This window comes from Neopelma chrysocephalum, unplaced genomic scaffold, assembly GCF_003984885.1.
Source record: "Neopelma chrysocephalum unplaced genomic scaffold, ASM398488v2 Primary Assembly neopelma1_335, whole genome shotgun sequence".
NCBI lineage: Eukaryota > Metazoa > Chordata > Aves > Passeriformes > Pipridae > Neopelma > Neopelma chrysocephalum.
The window spans coordinates 569,642-588,404 of NW_020897998.1; the positions used below are offsets into that span (position 1 = coordinate 569,642).

At 50.9% G+C, this 18,763-nt stretch overlaps 1 protein-coding gene across 9 annotated transcripts in view; it reads left to right on the plus strand.

The window, feature by feature from the left end:
• AGAP1 (ArfGAP with GTPase domain, ankyrin repeat and PH domain 1) overlaps positions 1–1,810 on the plus strand; it is a 301,541-nt gene extending 299,731 nt beyond the window's left edge. For all 9 annotated transcript variants that reach the window (XM_027705461.1, XM_027705463.1, XM_027705467.1 and 6 more), the window contains one exon: positions 1–1,810. This exon is cut by the window's left edge and continues 547 nt beyond it. The gene's annotated coding sequence lies outside the window, so the exon portion shown is untranslated.
• Positions 1,811–18,763: the final 16,953 nt, after the last annotated feature.

The following is an 18,763-nucleotide window of genomic DNA, read 5'->3' on the forward strand; positions in this document are numbered from 1 at the left end:
CCGGAGCAGGGACACCCCGGAGCAGGGACACCCCGGAGCAGGGACACGCGGCCTCCCGGCGTGAGGGAAGGGCGGAGGGAGAGGCGAGCGAGAGGAGGAGGAGGAGGAGGAAGGAGAGCCGGTGACTTTCTGTGACTGACAGTTAAGCACATCAGTACATTTCACCTCTGCCGAGCGCCGCGCCTGGATTCCATTCTCTTCTCTGAAGAGCTTGACGGCATAAATCAGAAGCAAGCACAGAGTTTGTCAGGTTTGAAGCTCCTATGATGGTATGTGTCAAATCAGTTGTAGCTAATCTGTCCGGGGAGAATACTGGCTTCATTACACTTGTATAGTTGAGTTCTTCCAGCATTACCGCTGTTTAATAGAACATGATTAGTCATCACGGAGAAAAAAGCATATTAGCTGAGGAGGTAGTTACATGGCACGCTTCGGTGATTGCTTGGATGTGATTGCAATATTCTTAGAAGCATCATATTATCTCAGACATGTTCTTTCAAGCCCTTGGAGCCCTCCTTTCTAAATTCACTGTCATAATTTAGTATCTGTTTAATTTTTCAGTCCAAAGAGAGGAAATGAGTTGCTGAGTGTTATTTGACTGCAGTCTCCTTGGTGTAAAAACAAAATGGAAAAAATAAATAAGAGTAACTCCGAAACACAAAAAGGAATAATGAATAGCGCTGTGGAAAAAAACATTTCAAGTACATTTAGTGAAATTAATAAACGCATTAAAGGCTAATATTTTTTTTTTCAGCCAGCAGAAATAGGTTCTGTCATTTTGCCAAGGTAAATTGTGTTGAGTTTTTGGTCACTCCTGTGATGCATTGCCTAACTTATACAGATTTTTGTATTGTGTCTCTAGATTCTATGTATGTAAAATCTATTTGAATTTAAAAAAAAAAACATAAATATACATTGGAATTTTTTTGTACAGAAAATGACATCTCTGTTAATTTATAAACTGTAATGGATGTGAACTAAATAATGTGCAACTAGTTAGGATCTGTGGGCTACAGGTCATTGTCCATCGATAATATTCCCAGCAGTGAACTCTCGTTTCCAAAGCCTGTGAGGAACATATCAGGGCACGCTTGGCATGGAAAGAAAAAACTGCCTGAGACCTTTTGGAAAGGAAAAAGAGGCTGTTTCCTAGCGCTGTAAATATATTTTAGCCCAGAAGTCAGGAAGCTTTCACAAGCCAAGACAAAAAGCCGTGTTGTGGCCGGGGGAAGATCAGGTTTGATTAAGCTCAGAATTGATAGCCTTCAGCAGGGCACGGCTGAGCTCCACTCCCAACCTGGCTGCTTTTGGCAAGAAAAATGGCTTGGGAAAGTAGCCTGGACAGTTCATTTGAATCCCAGGTTTTAATGCTCCATTGGATTATTTTGGTCTTACCAGGCAGATCCCGGCTTCTCCTGTTTTCCCAGTAGTGGGATTCTGGCGCAGGGAAGCAGCTTGCAGGGGTTTTGGCAGGCAGAAAAGTGATTTTTTTTTTTTTATTTTTTTTTGAAGTGGCATACGGCAGCGTGACGATGGGGGAAGGGTATATCACGGAGAAAGTTGAAAACTCAACTGAATTCTATGGCAAAGGAGCAATTATGTGAAGGCAGTGAGGTGCACACAGCATAGTAATTTGCAAATCTACCTGCTCGGGTGTCTTTCCCAAGCCTTCGGTGGTGCTCTTCCTTGGGGCTCTGGATTTCGCTCAGCACACCATGGGAGGAGCGTGGCAATTGCCAAATAAACTCCATGTGGACAAAATGCAAAGGGAAAAAACGTGATCTGGTTGTCTAAAGGAAAAAAAAAAAAAGAAAATTACAGATTTGATATAAATTATTAAACTGTGGTAGAAAAACAAGCCTCAAGGTGGAAGCACAGGAATATTGACCAGCTTTCCCTCTTTGGGGGTGTCCTCCTTTTGTACTTCGTTACTATACAGACCTTTGACGCTTCCTGGGGAGGGGAGGGAATCTTCCTTTGCCCAGCCTAGGCTGGCTGAGGCAGAGCAAGGACACACAGCTGAGTCCCTTCAGACTGGGATAATTTTAAATATTCTTTTTTTTTTTTTAATTAAGGAAAGGTGTCTGTTGTAATTGCTATTTCTCCATCATTCCTGTGCAGCTCCCTGATCTTTGGTACTTAGGGGTGGTCCTTTGGTGATGGGCCCACCCACCCCTCGTGCAGCTGACGGGGGTGCTGTGAAGCCACTGCCTCTTGGTGCTCATGAGCTTTACATCCCTGCGGGGAAACCACCCAGCAGGGATTCGGGAATGGCGATCCCAGAGGTGCTAGAGCTGCCTGCTGTTCCCCTGGGAGCATCAAGGGCATTTATTTGTATCCGAAAACCCAAGTCCAGCGTTTCAAACCCATGGAAGGCAGATCTGCCGCCGTTGAGTTCTCGGTGCGTGTTCCATTTCAGAGCTGGCTTTTTCCGAACTGAAGTTATTTTCTGTACATAATTTAATGCTCTCTTTGGGCCACCTCCCTCTTACAAAGCTGAGAGTGATGTTTGGGAAACAAGGGCAACCAGGCTGTCATGCAGATTTCGGGTATATCAGTTATATGCTCCTTTCATAAAAATTTTCTGAGGGCGACCCTTGAAAAAACACAGAATGTTTTTAAGAAAGGAAATTCCAGTGTATTCCAGGAAAAATTAAGTACCCAGGCTAGCCAACTAATATTTTAATTGAGCGGTAACACAGCTGTTTTTAACCTAAACGTATTTTTCCCTTGGAGCTGTAAGTGTAGCTATGTTGGAGCGGTGTAGGAATATGTGATGGCTTCCCTGACACATGGGGGTCTGCAGGGAGGATTCCTGGTGGTGGATGCGGCAGCAGCAGGAAATCATAGAATATCCTGAGTTGGAAGGGACCCAACTCTCCAGGTCAGGAGACACCTTTCCTGCCCTACAGCTGGTGATGCTCCAGGAGGACGGAGGAGGGTCTGTGCCTTGCGGGGTGTTGGCACAGCATCCCCCGTTCAAATAGGTCTGGTTGGAAGGCTGGCAGGAGTGTTGTGGCACCTCCTGAGCTAGTGGGACACTTGGCAAGGAAGTGGGGCCAGCGTAGACTCCATCCCCTTCTTGCACAATGGGGGAGAGGAGGGGAAAGCCCTTCCCACCAGAGCTGAGAGCAAGGATGGAGGAAGCTCTCCTTGGCTGGATCCCAGCAGGGCTTGGCTTTGGGAGCTCCACGTGCTGTACAGGGAGTGTGTTTGCACTTTGCAGAGGATGTTCTTGGAGCCATCCAGCTGTGGAATCAGGCAGTATGTGCAGCACTTGGGGTCCTGCAGGGATTGCCATTCCTCCTGCTTTTGCCCTTTTCTGCTCGGGCTCTCACCTTTAGCCCCTTGTTGCTTTCCTGGGACCCGCTTGCCAGGCTGTTCACACCCTTGGTTATGGACAAATTACACCCAAATTGCCACCCAGTCCATCAAAAACCCCAGCAGAAATGTGTCAGCTGAAGCTGTTTCCTCGGCAGTGTGGTGTTCATTGCATCCCCCATTTAACCCTTCCCAGCATCCCAGATACCTTTAAATCCCCTTCCTCTGCACTTTATCCACAACAGCTAAAACACTAGAAGTGAGTCAACTGTTCCTGTCACCATCAGCACCTTCCTTCTATTTTTAGCTAATTGCTGTCAAACAGTGGGGATGAGTCGGATGTGTCATATCTGGCATCTGAACCTGGATATTGCTGAGGAGGGTTCACTTCTCCTCGCTCTTTATGAAGAAATAAGATCCAGCCAGGGTCCTGCCAGTGCAGAGATTTGGCCAAGGGCTCCCATTACCAGATTTCCAATTTTATTGGTAAAAGGGGGCATTAAAAAATATATATATATTTTGGAGAACTTGGTTATGAACTAGGTGCTGCTTGGAAAGCCAGGTGAGCTCCTGGAAGGTGAGAGAGGATTTTCAAGCATTTGGGCATAGTGTATAATAACCATGTAAACATTAATATTGTTTAATTTGCCATCTTGTCCCTGTTTCCCTAAATTATGTGTGTTAGTGCAAAAAGAAAAAAGCTTTAGCGGCACTTGGAGATTTCCCTTGGCCAGAGGAGGCTGAGTCACGTAGGGAGAGGAGTAGAGGTGGGAATGCAGATACGGGCTTAGAAATGATCTCCAGCACTGTAATGTAGTATAATTAGATTATATGGGGTTGGAATAGCTTCATCTTTTATATTTGTATGGAGATCGGGAAAAATGAAGTAATTTGTAGTTTCTAGTATAGAGTAGTGATAGTGGAGACAAGCACAGATTTCACAAGGGGGTCCCGAAGGGGCCCTTTCCAAACGTCTCGGGGAGCCGCCTTTGCACCTTAACAGGGATGGTTATTGGGTTTTGTTAGTTGGTCACTGATGAAATGGTCCTTGTCGGTGGTGGGACCCAAGGGAAAGGAGGGGGGAGCATTGGGGACCAAACCTGGGGCAGCTTGGCTGGGCAAGGGACAACTTGTCCATCCTCATCTCACAGTCAAGCGTCTTCCTCCCCCCTCTAGAGGCAGCTACAGCGATTCCTGAGTGGAATCTCCAGCTGCTGGTCTTGGATCCTCAGTTACACATCTTCCATTCTTGGTGATTCGTGGGTAAAATTTGTTGCGTGGAAAACCCGTTTTTGGATGTTCTTGTGTCTGCGGCACAGTAGGACAAAGTAAAAACACTCCAGATTAAAGTTCTTTCCGAGGTAGGAAAACACTAAACCACCCCAAATTAAGAGGTTCTGCAGAGAGTTTTGAGTTCTGAAATTCTAAACTACCAAAAAGAAGGTTGGTTTGAATAGTTTCATTAGAAAAGAATCTCCTGTTTGAAAAAAATAATAGGGGTCATAGAGCAAAACTTTCGAAGTTGTAGGTGGGTGTATTTGTTGATTTAGGATGCTCTAGGTTTTGCTTTGTTGTTTGGCATGGGCCAGTTTTTGGAGTAACTCTCGGGTGGTCTCATCTCAGGACAGTTTACCTTGAGTTGACTGAATCTGTCTCACACTGTAAAGGGAGGTTCAGAGGGTTTCAGCCAGGATTTTGGGAGCTGTGAATAGTTCATGTTTTGAGAGGGGAATTGCATGATCTTTGAAAATAAAAGGTTGTTTTGGAGGTTCTTTTAGAGCCATCTTCAGCCCCAAATCACCAAGCATGTTTCTGGTCATCTTGGCCCCATGTTTCATTTCAGGGTGACAGCAGCACGTGGGTGAACTGACTCCCATCATTTACCACTGTTCCTGGTGTGTTTGGGGGGTTGGGGGGGGGAGTTTTGCTTGTGGATGGGTAAAATAAAAGTTTCAGTGCATTTTTTCAGCAGTTTTAACCTCTTCATCTCTGTGTGTGTGCCCATCTCCCAGGTCCCTGGGGCACATTCCGGCGGTAGCGGTTGGTTCTGTTGGCAGGCAGAGCTTCAGCTTTCCCTTGGCCATGCACTCCTGGGTGTGTGCTCAGCTTCCAGGGGTAAGGACTGACTGTTCTGCAGTGCCTCAGGGCTAGTGATTTTTACCTGTGTGTTCTGTACAAAATGTGAAGGGAGGGTGGGTGGGGGATGCTTTGGGGGTCTCACGGCATGCGTTGGGTGAGGACCACGTTGCTTGCTGGCAGTGAATGCACCATCAATCAGCTCTTTTGTGTACACCCCGTTCCCCAGAACCCATCGCCGTGGGTTTGTTGCTGTTTCTGAGAACTGAGGAAGCTGAAAACACTTCCCTGGTCCTCATGAATTACAAGGTACAGGGTGTAAAACCCCTCAAACAAAGCCGGTCGCGTCTGGTCTGTGCTGAAGGAAAACCTCAAGCTCATGCAGGACCCAGGAAGGGGTTTGGTGCTGAATGGGCGTTGTTATTGGGCAACTGGATCCCAAATGCAGGGGTTGAGTTGAGTGGGTGAAGTGCAGTCGAGGTGTTCTGAGCCCTGAGGTGAAGGTGGTCTGTCACCAACCACACTTGGTGTGTGTGTGTGTGTGCCTGGGTGTGCTCTCCACACTGCTGGTGGTTCCTGTGGGAGTGTGGTGCACACACACATCAGCTACAATCCATGGCTGGAGCCGCCTTTTCAGAGGGATGTTTCCAAACAGGCAGATTTCCCAGTTGGAGTCAGACCAGCCATTCCCAAGAGTGCAGGGGGCAGGATGGGGGACACCAACTGGGGAGATGCAGGAATGGGAGGTACAGGCTTAGTGCAGCTCAGGACTCACACAGAGACCTGCCTCAGAGGTTTTCCAAAAATCCAGCTCCTTCAGACAGCAACACTGAACGTGAACTTGGTCACTGGGACTGGAGCAGGCCCCCTTGGTTGAGAGGAGAAATCCCAGCTTTCCAGCCCTGGGGGTGGAAAACACCAGGGAAGGAGATTCTGAAGTTGAAAAGGACAGAGTGTTGCAGCTCAGAGGCCCTTTTTTCATATAAATTTGCTTGAAACTCAGCTTTCTGGCTGACTTTGAGCATGGGACCTGCTGCCCTCCTGTGGGTGAGCCAGCAATGCTTTGGGTCCTGCTGCTTTCAGTGGGGAGATGTTTCTGATGGGCTGTCTCCAGCCCCAAGGGCAGCTGCTCAGCCCTCCCTCCACGTGTTCTTGGCCGTGGCCTCAGAACTTTGCCACATGGGAGCCACAAACCACAGCTGAAGCTCACCAAGGCTTTGCCTGTGCTGAGTAGTCCAGGAACAGCAGTCCTGTCAGGGAGAATCCACGGGGAGAGGGCAGGTCTGGCAGGACAGGGAGGGGCTGTGGTAGGGACGTGGCTGAGTGTGTGGAAATGATGGGAGGGTCGTTCATTTTCCTCTCCTTCTGTTACTTTGAAATGCTGTTGAAGTCCCCTCCAAGCATTTTTTCTGAGCATCCAGAAATTCAGCTGGATTCTCCATTGAATCTGCTGAGCTCCTTTTGCTAACCCATGGGGGAAATTGGACATCCCCATCCTCTGAAAGCACACGGCCCTTTGCTCTGTGGAAGTACCAAGTTTCCAGGGCTCCAGATGCATTCGGCCCAACTCTCTTTCACTGTGTCAATGTCAGAAGCACCTTTCACTTGTAGGCACGTAGGTGGTGCACAAACTGAAGGGTTATTTGGGTTAGGAGTGTCTTCTCAAACACCAGGGACTTGTTTTGTGTAAGTGTTGCCTTGGGACTCGGATTGGAATTGCCAGGAGCTTGACTGTGCAGCTCCTGCTGCCTTCAACCTCCCGGCTGCAGTGGGGTTTGAGCGTGTCCCCAGTGCCTCGCCCATGTCTGAGGCAGAACAGCTCTGAGCTGGCAGAGTTGGGCTGTGTCCTGGCCTCTCTGAAGGCAGAGTTTGGCCCCTGGTCCCAGCCATGTTGTGGTTTGAGGTTCAACCTAACGGGCACCTTTATTTCGGGAAGCGGACGCATCAACTGTTCTCTTTTCCTTTACTCCTTAATAACCTGTGACCGCCTGCAAAGGCTGGATTTTGCGTTCAGCCCCCAAGTCTTTCAGGTTTTTCTGCTTTGTGATGTTTGTCTTTCCAGTTGGGACGGGGAGAAGGGAGCCCAGGTGAGTAGGGACACCTGAGACCTCTGCTCGGGGTAGGGGCAGGAGGTCCCTAGCACATGGCAGGCTTTAGAGCAAGTTTGGGGTTGTTGTTTTATTTTTGTTTTCTGTTTCTGTAAATAATAATGTATAAATGATGACAAGACAGTGTGAAAATTCTAAAAAAAAAAAAGAAAAAAAAGTCTTTTGTTGTTGTTTTTATATTACCTCATTCAGCAAGTTTGTTTTACAATGATTCAATGATGCTTTATTTATATTGTTTGTACTGTAATTAAACCGATTGACAAACATTTCACTTTGCTTGTTGTTTCCTATGATTTGGGTTTGATTAAGTATGCCAGTTTGTATTATGTTCCCCTTTCCTCTCTCTCTCTCCAACACATTGAGATTTTTTGTGTCAGCTGTACAGTATTCTGAATAATTAAAAAAAATTAAAAAAATAACAGAAAAAAAAACAACAAAGAACAAAAAGTTGTAAAGTACTGCAGAGAGAGGCTGCTATATTATATAGGTCTCTTTCTAATAAAGACAAGAAAACTTGTTGGTCGCAGCTTGTTCTTTGCTTGAGTCTTCCTCGTGTTATTGAGCTCCACCTGCCCTGGCCCTGCTTCCTCCCCCTGCTAATGATGAGATCCTGTCACTCCTGCCAGTAATAAAGATGAAGGATTATCCCAGACCTGGGATGTCAGAAGAGCCAGTAATGGTGCAAATTGATAAATTAAAAAGCAATAAGTCAACCCCACTGTAATGGTGTATATCTAAGAGTTCTGAAAGTGCTTGTGAAGTGAATGACAGATCTCCCAGCCAAAAATATGTGAGCTTTCATTAAAAACAGTTATTCTCCCCGAGGAAGAGAGAGTAGTAAATGTTGCACCTTGGCTTTAAGAGTCTCTGGAGGTGATCCAAGGAATTAGGCCAGTAACGGTTACATCTGTATCTGCTAAATTGGTTGAAATGATCATTTAAAGTAAGAATAATAAAACATCTTTAAGGTCATGATATGGTATGGTCTAATCACTTCTTTGAAGGGAAATCATGGCTCTCCATTGGGCTCCTCGGAGCAAGTCCTTTAAATCCCTGAACAATGGGCAACTGGTGGACATTTATTTACAGCTTCAGAGGTCTTGTCCCAAGTACATCCCGAGAGGGAATCGGGAATCTCAGTAGGCTCAAGGAGAAGACAAACTGTTGTCCTAATGCAGAAGGTTGAAGATGGGATGGGGAGGGAAGCAGGAGGTGATGGGAGCACACTGGGAGCTCTGCAGAGGGGTCCCTGCCTGGGCCATCGTGCCCCAGGGGGTTGGCAGCGGGATTTGTGATCCCAGTGGCTGCAGAAGGGAATTACATTAGGGTGAGGGAGCTGTGTGGGATCAAGGTGGGTGCTTGGAGAATAGCAGGAAAAATTCAGTAAGTCTGCATTAATTGGGGGTTAAATAACGTGCCCTGGCATGGAGAAAGAAATGTAAGATTTAAAGATCTGTAAGGACACCTTGGAGTGAGACAACCAATGCTGGGGTTTGGCTCCCTGTACTTGTCTCACCTCACAAAAAACAGAGAAATTAGGAACATTCAGGGATGAGTAGAGGTGGGAAAAGTGTGGAATTTCCCTCAGAAAGAGACCCGAAGTGGGGGAATGTGATAAAAGCAGACAAGAAGTGGGGAAGCAGCAGACTGGGGATGTCTCTTTTCCTGGCCTTGCACCCAACGCTGTGCATGGGCTGATGGTCCAAACCAACCAAGATGGACAAGATGTGCCACAGGACCTCAGTGCAGCAGGATCTTGCAGAAGAGAAGACCTGGCCAGGGTTGGAAAGGTGAGTTTGCACGTCCCTGCTCTGAGCGGGACTGCCACGGTGTGGGGTCAGGGGTTTGGGGGTTTATCTTTTACTCCTGCTTGTGCCTCAGCCTAAGTGTGTTCATTGCTCAGATTATGGCCCATCCCACCCAGTCTCCCACCTGCTGTCAGTTCTGTCCTGTCACATGGGCATTTGGTTGGGGTTTGGAGGAACTTCCCTGCTTCTTTTTCTGCTTCTCAGTTCTCCCAAGTGCTGCAGGGAGGCTGTAGCAGCACTGTGAGGGATGAAAAACAACAGGACTGCTTGTGGATGTTGGGGTTTTACTTTTTTGGGGGGGGTTCACATGGCTGTTTTGTCAAGCAGCAGCCACATTCCTTTGTTCCTGAAAGGTTTTCCCATCCTGTTCCAGCCCGTCCCGCATCCATCCGGCACCAGCGCAGGAGTGGGGGCTTTGTGCTCTCCCCTTTGGGTTTGAAATGTGAACTTCCAACGTGGGAGAACTTGTTTTGGATTCCCCCTGGGCGTAAAGCTGTAGTGGAGCTCTTTTTTTAGGAATCATCTGTCCCTCCCCTCCTTTGCTCTCCTAAAGGGGTGTGGGTTTTGATTTTGTGATGGGCATGGCTGGCTGCTCTCTCTCTCTGTAACAACCCTCCTAAGATCTGGCTTCTCCTGGAAGATCCTGGTGCCGAGGGATGGTGGAGCAGATTTAAGGATGTCTTTCATGCCCGCATTTCTCACCTTACCCTAAGCCCACCCCCGTGTACCCCTGAAACGCTCTCAGCTGGTGGCATTCACTGATACCTTGGAAGAAAAGAAAATATCCTACGGCAAAGCAACAGGGGTCAGAAAGAGGTTTTGAAGGAAAACTATTGATTCCCAAAATGGGAGTAGGGGGAACATCCAACATCCACTTTTTTTTTTTTTTTTTAATGAGAAAAAGCAGTTTCTAAAACGACCAGACTGTTGGTCTGCCACGAGGCCTCGCTGTTAACTCTGGTGGATGCTGGGAGCACCAGCTCAAGAAACCTTCTCCAGAGCCCAGAAGCACATCACTCATGCCCTGAGTCACTCCAGGACTCGGTGGCAGGAGCTGGAAGTGGTGTCCAGAGATGGTGCTCAGCCCCTTGGTGCTACCCTGATGGGGAAAAACCCAGCAGAACGTTGGGCTGGGGAGCAGGATGTCCCCGCAAAGCTTTTCTAAGCCCAGCACCACCTGCTTTGAAGCCCATCCTTCTGCCCTTTTTCCTGTTTCTGTGACGGATCTCAGGCAGGGGATTGCAGGAAGAAGCAGGCAAGGTGTTGTTTTCCCTGGTGAGGCATCACAATTCCCACCTGAGCAATGCCCAGGACATGACTTCGGGGAATCATTTAGGTTGGAAAAGACCTTTAAGATCATTGAATCCAAACACAGAGAGCACAGCCTGCAGTAGTTACCAGGAAGGCGCACCGGGGGCTGCTCCTGTAAAACCACTCGATGTGCAGTCGGAAAACCAGCAGCCCAGGGCAGGCTGGGAATCCCACCAGGCAGTCATTGATCTCGCCTAATGTCCAGTAAAGCCTTAATTGCCCAATAAATGCAGTCACAGTAACCACAGTTGATGTGCCAGCAATTAGCACTTCTTTATTTGCATTCTGCCCCCACTGATCTCCGCTTCCCACTTCAGGTCTGTTTGGTTTTAAGCTGGAGAGACTCCCTGGGTTTCCAAAGGGAGGAAGAGGAGAGCTGGAGCGGTGGGAGAGAGGTGATGCTGAGCCTCGGGGCAGGAGGGATGTGTCTCGAGGGATGCAGAACCACCTGCAGGGCTTTCCCGGTCCTCAGGGATCCATGTTGGGCTTCCAGGGAATGCACCAAGCCTGGGATGTGCTCAAGCCTTTTGGTGCTGCTGACACCAAGGGCTGCTTGTTGTTCAGCTGAAGAGAATCTCCTGATCACCTTTTGCGGCAGAAAATGGTCGTTTTGGTGCTGGAGCAAACAATCCACATCATTTTGGAGGATTAGTGGGAATCAAAGGCCAGGAATTTTTATCTAATGAAGCAAGGGCTGGGATTCCAAGCAGCCTCGAGCTGCCAGAGCAAGGATGAGGCAGAGAAAAAAGCATCCTGCCTGATGCCCACTGGCAGCTGCCAGGGTGAGGAGATGCAGCAGGAGGGAGAGAGGGGGTCCCCAAGTGCCAAAACACCTCATCCTGCAGTGCTGCCAGTGCTGGCTGGACACTTGTTTTGAAATCCCACCTCTGCTTCGGGCCACGCAGAGAATGTTACATCTACTTTGCAGGGAAAATGAAACCACTGAGAGCCCTTGGCTTCTGCGCTGGGATGAAGATGTCCATCAGCATTTTGGTGAGGTCCCCGAGCGCTGCCTGGGCGTGGGAGGGAAAAGCTGCACGTCGCCTTGGGGAAGGGGAGGGAGCAGCCTGTCCCAGCCAGAAATTAAAACACAGCCACCCAGCCCTGTGTTCACCCCTCTGAACAGACTGTCTTTGGAGGTGTCCTACAGGTTTTTGGGAGTCCAGGGACTGGCAAGGGACTGTGCTGCCAGAGAGGCTGGTGAGTGGCACAGAACAGGGCGGTGCCCCGAGCAGGAGCCCAGGAGAGCGTGGGCACTGAAGGCTGCCGGGCGTCACCCCAGAGGGATGAGCCTCTCCGGCTGCTGCTGAGGCAACTGGATTTCAGTACCACCTTCCTTCCCACCCCCAGCACGCTCCCCTCCTCCTCCTCCTCCTCCCCACCAGAGATGCAGCAGCCACAGCTCCCGCTCTGCAGATCCAACTGGTAATGGCCGGGCTGATTGACTGCAGATTTCCCTGTAACTGAGCTTAATTAGCAAGCTAATCAGGTCTGGAGATGGTTCCAATTTATTTATTGGCTGATGGCTGCCACTAATCGGCCTGGCCAGTTAATACTGGCAGCGCTGAGGTTTGTGCCAGGTGAACAAATACATCAGGATTCCATCCTTTCCAGCACCGGGGGCTGGCAGCCAGAGCTGGGATGAGGGCAGGGTGGCATCCACAGCATCCCCTCCCTGTGAGGTGAGCAAAGGGCTGAGCACTGTGGCCAGCTCAGACCAGCTCTGGCTCACCAGGAGGATGATGTTTGCAGGCAAGGACAGAAAGGGAGCGTGTTCTCTGCAGATGACAGAGCTCAAACACCCAAAATAGTCCTTGTGGCGGGGCCGAGGCATCCAAAGGCAGAGTCGTCCGTGGGTCACCTTCAGAAGAGGTGACCCAGGGCAGGCCTCTTACAACTTGCACTTCTCAGTTCCCTCCAGCTGCGCAAAAGAGATTTAAAAGAAGATTTTATTTTGCTTTAAAAAAAAAAAAAGGGAATTGTTCTGGATTTTTCTTTTCCCCTGGAATTGCTGGGAAAGTGCTGTTAGTGTTCCCTGGATGCTGGAGCATCTCTGAGCTGATGGGGGATCTTTTGAGTGGAGGCAAAGAGAAAGGACAGCACCAGTAGTGTGGCAGAGCCTGTCTCTCTCCCACATGCTGGGGAGCCAGGGAAGGAGGATTTAAAGCATGAGGAAAAACTCCCTTCCTTGGCTGCTGGCCCTCCAGGTGTCCCACCAATTTCTGGCTGTGGGACGGAGACGTGTGTCGGATGGCAACAAGCAAAGGAAGGAAGGGAATGGGATTTCCACTCCTTCATTCCCTGCTGTAGTGAGGAAGCAAAGGGAAGGGAGGCAGGATGGAAAGGAAGACATGGCAAAACAGCTGGAGAAGGCACTTGTGTGGCAGAACCCCACTCTTGGCTAAAGCACCTCTTCCCTGAGGGCATCCAGACCCGAGCTGACAACCTGGAGAACAGAGAGACCCTCCGTGCCTTGTCAGCTGGCTCTGATCTGTGATGGTTCTCCATATTTTAAGCAAAAAAAGGAGGAAAAAAAGGCCCTGTTCCTAACGTGAGTCTGCCTGGCTGGAGCTACCAGCACCGACTCCCATGCTGCCATCCCTCCTCCTGATTCAAGGGCCCTTCAGTGCTGGGATTTTCTCCCTGGGAAGACACTTATGGGCAGTAATCGAGTCATTTCTGAATCTCCTCTCTCTGATAAGCCAGGAGGCAGGTGGGTGTCACAGCACTGGATGTTCTGAGGGGCTGCAGACCCTCTCTGGACCTGGTGCCTTGGTGACAAGGGGTGACAATTCCAGCGTGGGACTTCCCCACTGCCAACAACGAGCAGGGCCACGTGGAGCATCCTGTTCTATCCATTGACACCACACCCCTGGAAGTGTCCAAGGCCAGGCTGGATGGGGCTTGGAGCAACCTGGGCTAGTGGAAAGTGTTCCTGCCCATGGCAGGGGGTGGAATGAGATGGGCTTTGAGGTTCCTCTCCACCCAAACCATTCTGGGATTCTCAGGAATTGTGGGGCATCCTGCCCTGGGGCTTTCAGGTGCTGGAGCTCATCCATGCCGAGCAGGGAGATGGGGAATCATGAGCTGGGTGAAGCCAGAACCCCCCCAAGGCAGGGGATGCCAGGGGCACTGGGTGAGCAGAGGAAGGAGGGTGGGTTTCGTGGCTGCAGCTCTGAAATCTCTTCTGGAGAGGGTTATTAGAGGGAGTAATTGGGATCACCTTACTTTACAAATGTTACTTTGCAGAATGAGGCAGGAAGACAGATCGATCTCAACTATTATTCATTAAGGAAAGTCCTTTATAAATCCCAAATTAACAATTTCTCTTAGAGAGAGACTTCCTATTACCCTTCTTTCACGGGAACTTATTGCCGCTTTGGAAATGGGGAAATATGAAAATAATTGGGGAGGGGCGAGAAATAGCAGCCATGGGCTTAGGAGCTGAGCATCTGGTTAAAAAAAATGCAGCTGTGTGTCTAAAAAATGACCATTAGCCCGATTCAGAGGGGCAATGTTTTTGACAGATACTGTTAGACCGGGGCCATAACGACGTTCAGAAAAGCCCAAGTGGCTTCTTAGCAATGAAGGGGCTATTTGTAAATGTTCAGGGCTCCACGGCACAGCCACAGGTGGGGAGGGGTTGCAGAAGGTCTCTGCTCTCATCCCTGCTCTCTGTGCTGGGGGTGGGGGCAGAAGCTGCTGTTACTGGTTGGACTGGGGGACTCTCTGCACTGGTCCTTGCCATTGGGGCTGCACAGTGATTTAAGTACTTAGGGGGTTTTGCTGCATACTGAGGGTCTGTCCTGGTGTTTGGGGAGGGGAGAGGGAGCTTCAACCCAAGCTCTTTTGGTTTTTTGGGTGAAAAACACCAAGAAAAAATGGGTTTATATATTTTTTCAAGTAGTGGGAGAAAACCAAGCAGTTATTGCTACTTAAAAACTCTTAGGTGCCTTCCAGGTTTGGAGCAGGACATTGAATTTAAGCAGGAGGGTGATTTTTATAGAAGACTTAGGGGGTGGGCTATGTATTTGATAAGGTGCATTCTCCTAGCTGCTAAAATTTAGGGTGATGAGGCATGCCCTGGGGATGCTTCAGCGGTGTGTGCAAGAGGATTTGGGGTTAAGAGATGTTGACTGGTTTGTTTGAGTTGGGGTTGCCAGCAAAAAAAAGCAATTACTTAATTTGTATAACCATGCCTTGGCTTCTTTTGGCTGTTGTGGGAAAACCAGCCGGGGAGGCAGATGTCTCTCAAAGAGATTTTGGGGCCATACCCACCTTTTCCCACAATCTTTTTGAAATTGGATGCTTTTACAGCAAGAATAGACTTCTTGAACAGCATCGCAAGTGGAAGGACAACTGCAAAGATTTCTATTCAAACTCAGGCAGATGCAGTTTTTGCCACCCCGGGTTATGTTAACTTCAAAAAAAAAAAAATCACTGCTCATGCCCCTTTTGGAGAGGCCATTTTTGGGATGTTGGTACCTTTTAGAGCAGACTGGGGCTCCAGGCACTTGGCATCACACATTCACCTTGCGAGCTCCAGCTCCTTCCTGTTGATCACACTCTCCCAGAAAATTATAAATGGGAGTCCCCGGGTTGTGTTTTGCTCCGTTAATTAATGGGATTTGAGCACTAAAACTGCTCCCCCGGAGTCGGCGATCGGCCCTTTGCCACCCACTCAGGCCCCTCGCCACCAATTCGCTCATCCCGGCAGGTCAGCGTAAACACCCCATATTTTACTGCCATTTTTAGATGATTCCCCTGCCTCGTAATTATTTTCCCGGGGGACGGCGAGGGATTAATTCCAGGCGCCCGTTCCCCCGCACATGGTGCCGTGCCCTCGCTCCGAGGCGACGCGGAGCATCCATCCCCTGGCAGCGGAGAATTCCAGCCGCCGCTTCCAGGTCCGTGCGCCCGCCGATGAGGAAGGAGCAGGTCGTGAAGCCGGGTCTGCGCTCCTGTTCCTGCGCTTCCTCCATCCATCCAAGGGGTGAAGGGCTGGCTGGTGGCCCCCGCCGGGGACACGGCCCCGCGGGCACAGAGGGAGCCCGGGCACCGGCCGTGGGGGCTCAGGGGGCTGCACCGGGGGCTCAGCCCCGCCGGGATCGTGGGCAGCCCCGGCTCCGGCACGCCCGGCACCGCAGCGAGGGAACCAGGCTGGATGTTCCCAGGGATTTTTCCCACATCGGGTTGTTTGTAGCAGGCGGCACTCGGGGTCCTACGTGCCCCACAGGAGGTTGCCCTTACCCCGAGGGGGTTTGCCTGTAGCTAAAATCTATGTAGATTTTGTGGAATTCTGTGTAGGTTCTGTAGAATCGTTTTGGTTTTAGCTAAAATACCCCTTTCCGCATGATTTTATCTACATGACTTAATCTCCTGCTGGAGTTGGGAGTCGGGGCACCGAGGAAACACCGTGTTTTAGTTTGGGGCTGAGACGCTATGAGCGAAAGCAGAGGTTTGAAATCCACGTGGCTCCATAAGAAAAAAAAACCCCAACCAAACAAAAAAAACAACAACGACAAAATAAAAATAGACTCCATCCATCCTTTCTCCAACAGGCCTGTCGGAAAGGCGGCCTTTTGCTTCTCCTCTTCCCAGGCTGAGGCCCGGGGAAAGTTTGGGCGAGTAAGTTTGCGGAGCCGGAGGGAGGGCGGCACAGATCGATTGGCGCGTTTAATAGGATCAGGTCAGTGTAATCCTGTTTTAGCCATTGTAATTCAGGCAGCCAAGGAGACCTCAAACTATAGGGGAAGGGGCTTTTAAAACCTCAGCGGTCCTGCCACAAAGCCAGAGGCTGGGGCCGGGACAAAAGCGGGAGAGAGGATGAAGTGGCTTGAAATAAATAGATTAAGGCTCTCTATGGGCCGGGCGTAGCGGGAGGGAGAAAAGAGCAAGCGAGGGGCGGGCGAGCGTCCCGCGGCCGCGGGAGGGGACAGAAGGGACTGGCACCCACGGGGGACACGGGCCGGCCGGGCTGAGCGTCCCCTCCCGCCGTGGGGCGGCCGGGCCGGGGCGCGGGGGGGTCCCTCCCCCCTCCCCGATCCCCACGGCGCGAGTTTCCGAAGGCTCGGGATAGGCAATCAATTTTTACGATGCAATTTATAATTCATACAGGTTGTCTTCGTACATATGGTGTTGCTTTTGTGTGTCAGGGTGCCGGGTGCTTTATGACGGTGGCGGCGGGGATTTGCATCGGCGGCCGCTTCCCGGCCCCCTCGCTCTCCTCGGCGGGGATGCGGATGGATCATGGATACGGTCCCGTGGAGGGGGGGGTGGCTGATCCCGTAGGACAGCGACTCCTGAGGGGTGGGTGACTCTTCCAGGGGGCAACCTTCCCCCATTGAGGATGCCCAGTCCTCGGCAGGGATATTCCCAGGGATATTCCCAGGGGGTGCAGACCCTCTAGCCCCTCTCTCCAGACATTGGTGTCAGCCCCACTGCAGGGGATGCTCTGCAGGGAGGCTCCCAGGGGATAACCCCACCCGAGCCCCCCCCGCCCGGGCACAAAAGGGTCCTTGTCGGTGGGGCAGCCGCACCCCCGGGGGCAGGAGGGGCAGGTGAAGACACAAAGCGCAGCCTGACCAGTCCCAGCTGAAATAATTAAACCAATTAAGTCAGTACAAACAGAAACAAGGCGGAAGGCAGGGCTGTCCCCTCCGAGGAAGAGGAGTTCCCCCGCCTGTCCTGCCGTGAGTTTGCCCGGTCTCTGCTGCAGCCCTGGCATGCGGTGAGTTTGCCGGGTCACTGCGGCGAGGGAGTGAGAGGAGGGGGATTTAGAAGCTGTGATGTCTTATTTAAGAGCGAGGCAGCGTCCACCCAGCCCCGCTGGAGAGGGGTCGCCTCCTCCAGTCACCGCAGCCCAGTGCTGTGAACAGCAGCGGCTTAAAAAAATAAATCTAGATGTATTTTAAAAAGGGTTTTTGCTAAGGCTGGCGGGAGCTGAGGAGCACAGGAGCAGGGCAGCTTTCCTTCCCCTACGAGTCTGTGCTGCGCGAAGCGGGCCGGCATCGCTGCCGCGCTCCCCGAGCACCGCAATTATTTGATCTGCAGATGTAAGAGGAATTTATTGTAACAACAAATATAGTGATGTCAAAACCCAACCTTGGATTAAAGCCGGCAGCCAAAGGGGAAGTGTATTAATTTCAAACAGCATCAGAGGCCAGTGCCTATTAGGACGAGCTATTCTTCAGACCCCCCCATCAGAATTAATCATTGGGAGTTAATTTGAAGCTCAGACAAGTTGCTGTTAATTTAGTGCAGGGAGGACGGGATGGAATAAAAAGCTGAGGTGCTGGCCGGGCCTCCTGGGTCTCATTAATCAGCGAGCTGAGACGGCCTGGCTTGATTACAATTTGCAAAAAAATTCATTAGAGCCTGGGCGATTGACAATTTTTCTCTCTGCCTGTGATCTGACTCATTAGGCAGCCAAATGAAAGCCATGATGATGGTGATGATGACAGCTATCAACCCCCTCGCTTGTTTATCTCCTTCTCCTCTGGCCCCCGGCCCGGGGCTCCCCCCTCCAGCCCCGCAGCCCCACTCCTGGGATAAGGGGGGAGCAATGGGGGACCCCAACCCCGCGGAGTAAATAACTTTCCAGTGCCTGGGGCAGATGCCGGCTCGTAGGGGGAGAGATGCCCGGGGGGGGGTTACAGGGGTGAGGAGCAGCTGCTCCTCCCTAAAACGCAGCCCACCCCGCCCCCGTGGGGGGGTACAGCCGGTGGGGGGGTGCGCCCCGGGGAGGGGGGGCACGGCAGCGCTGCCGCCCGCCCGGGCCGGCTCCGGGCGCTGTGCTGGCCGAGCAGCGTCCCCTCTGCGCCGAAAGCAAACCGAAATCAATTCAAATAGTCCCATAAGGGAAATTTTAAAAGCGCTCCGAAGAGGAGCGACGCTGGGAAACCTCGGAGGGGCGACACGGGTGGGTTTGTCCCACGCGTGTCCCGGCTCCCCGCTCCCTCCCGCGGAAAAACGAAACCAAAATTTGTGATTAATAACAGCTTTTTTCTGAGCAGCGGGCAGTGGCGGCGGCTGCCGTGGAGGTTGGAATTGCTCGTGATTTTCCGCTAGTCCCCGCGTGTCCCCGGCTGCCCGTGGGGCCGGCTGCGATGCTGCCCGGGACCGGGCCGGTTTGGGGGG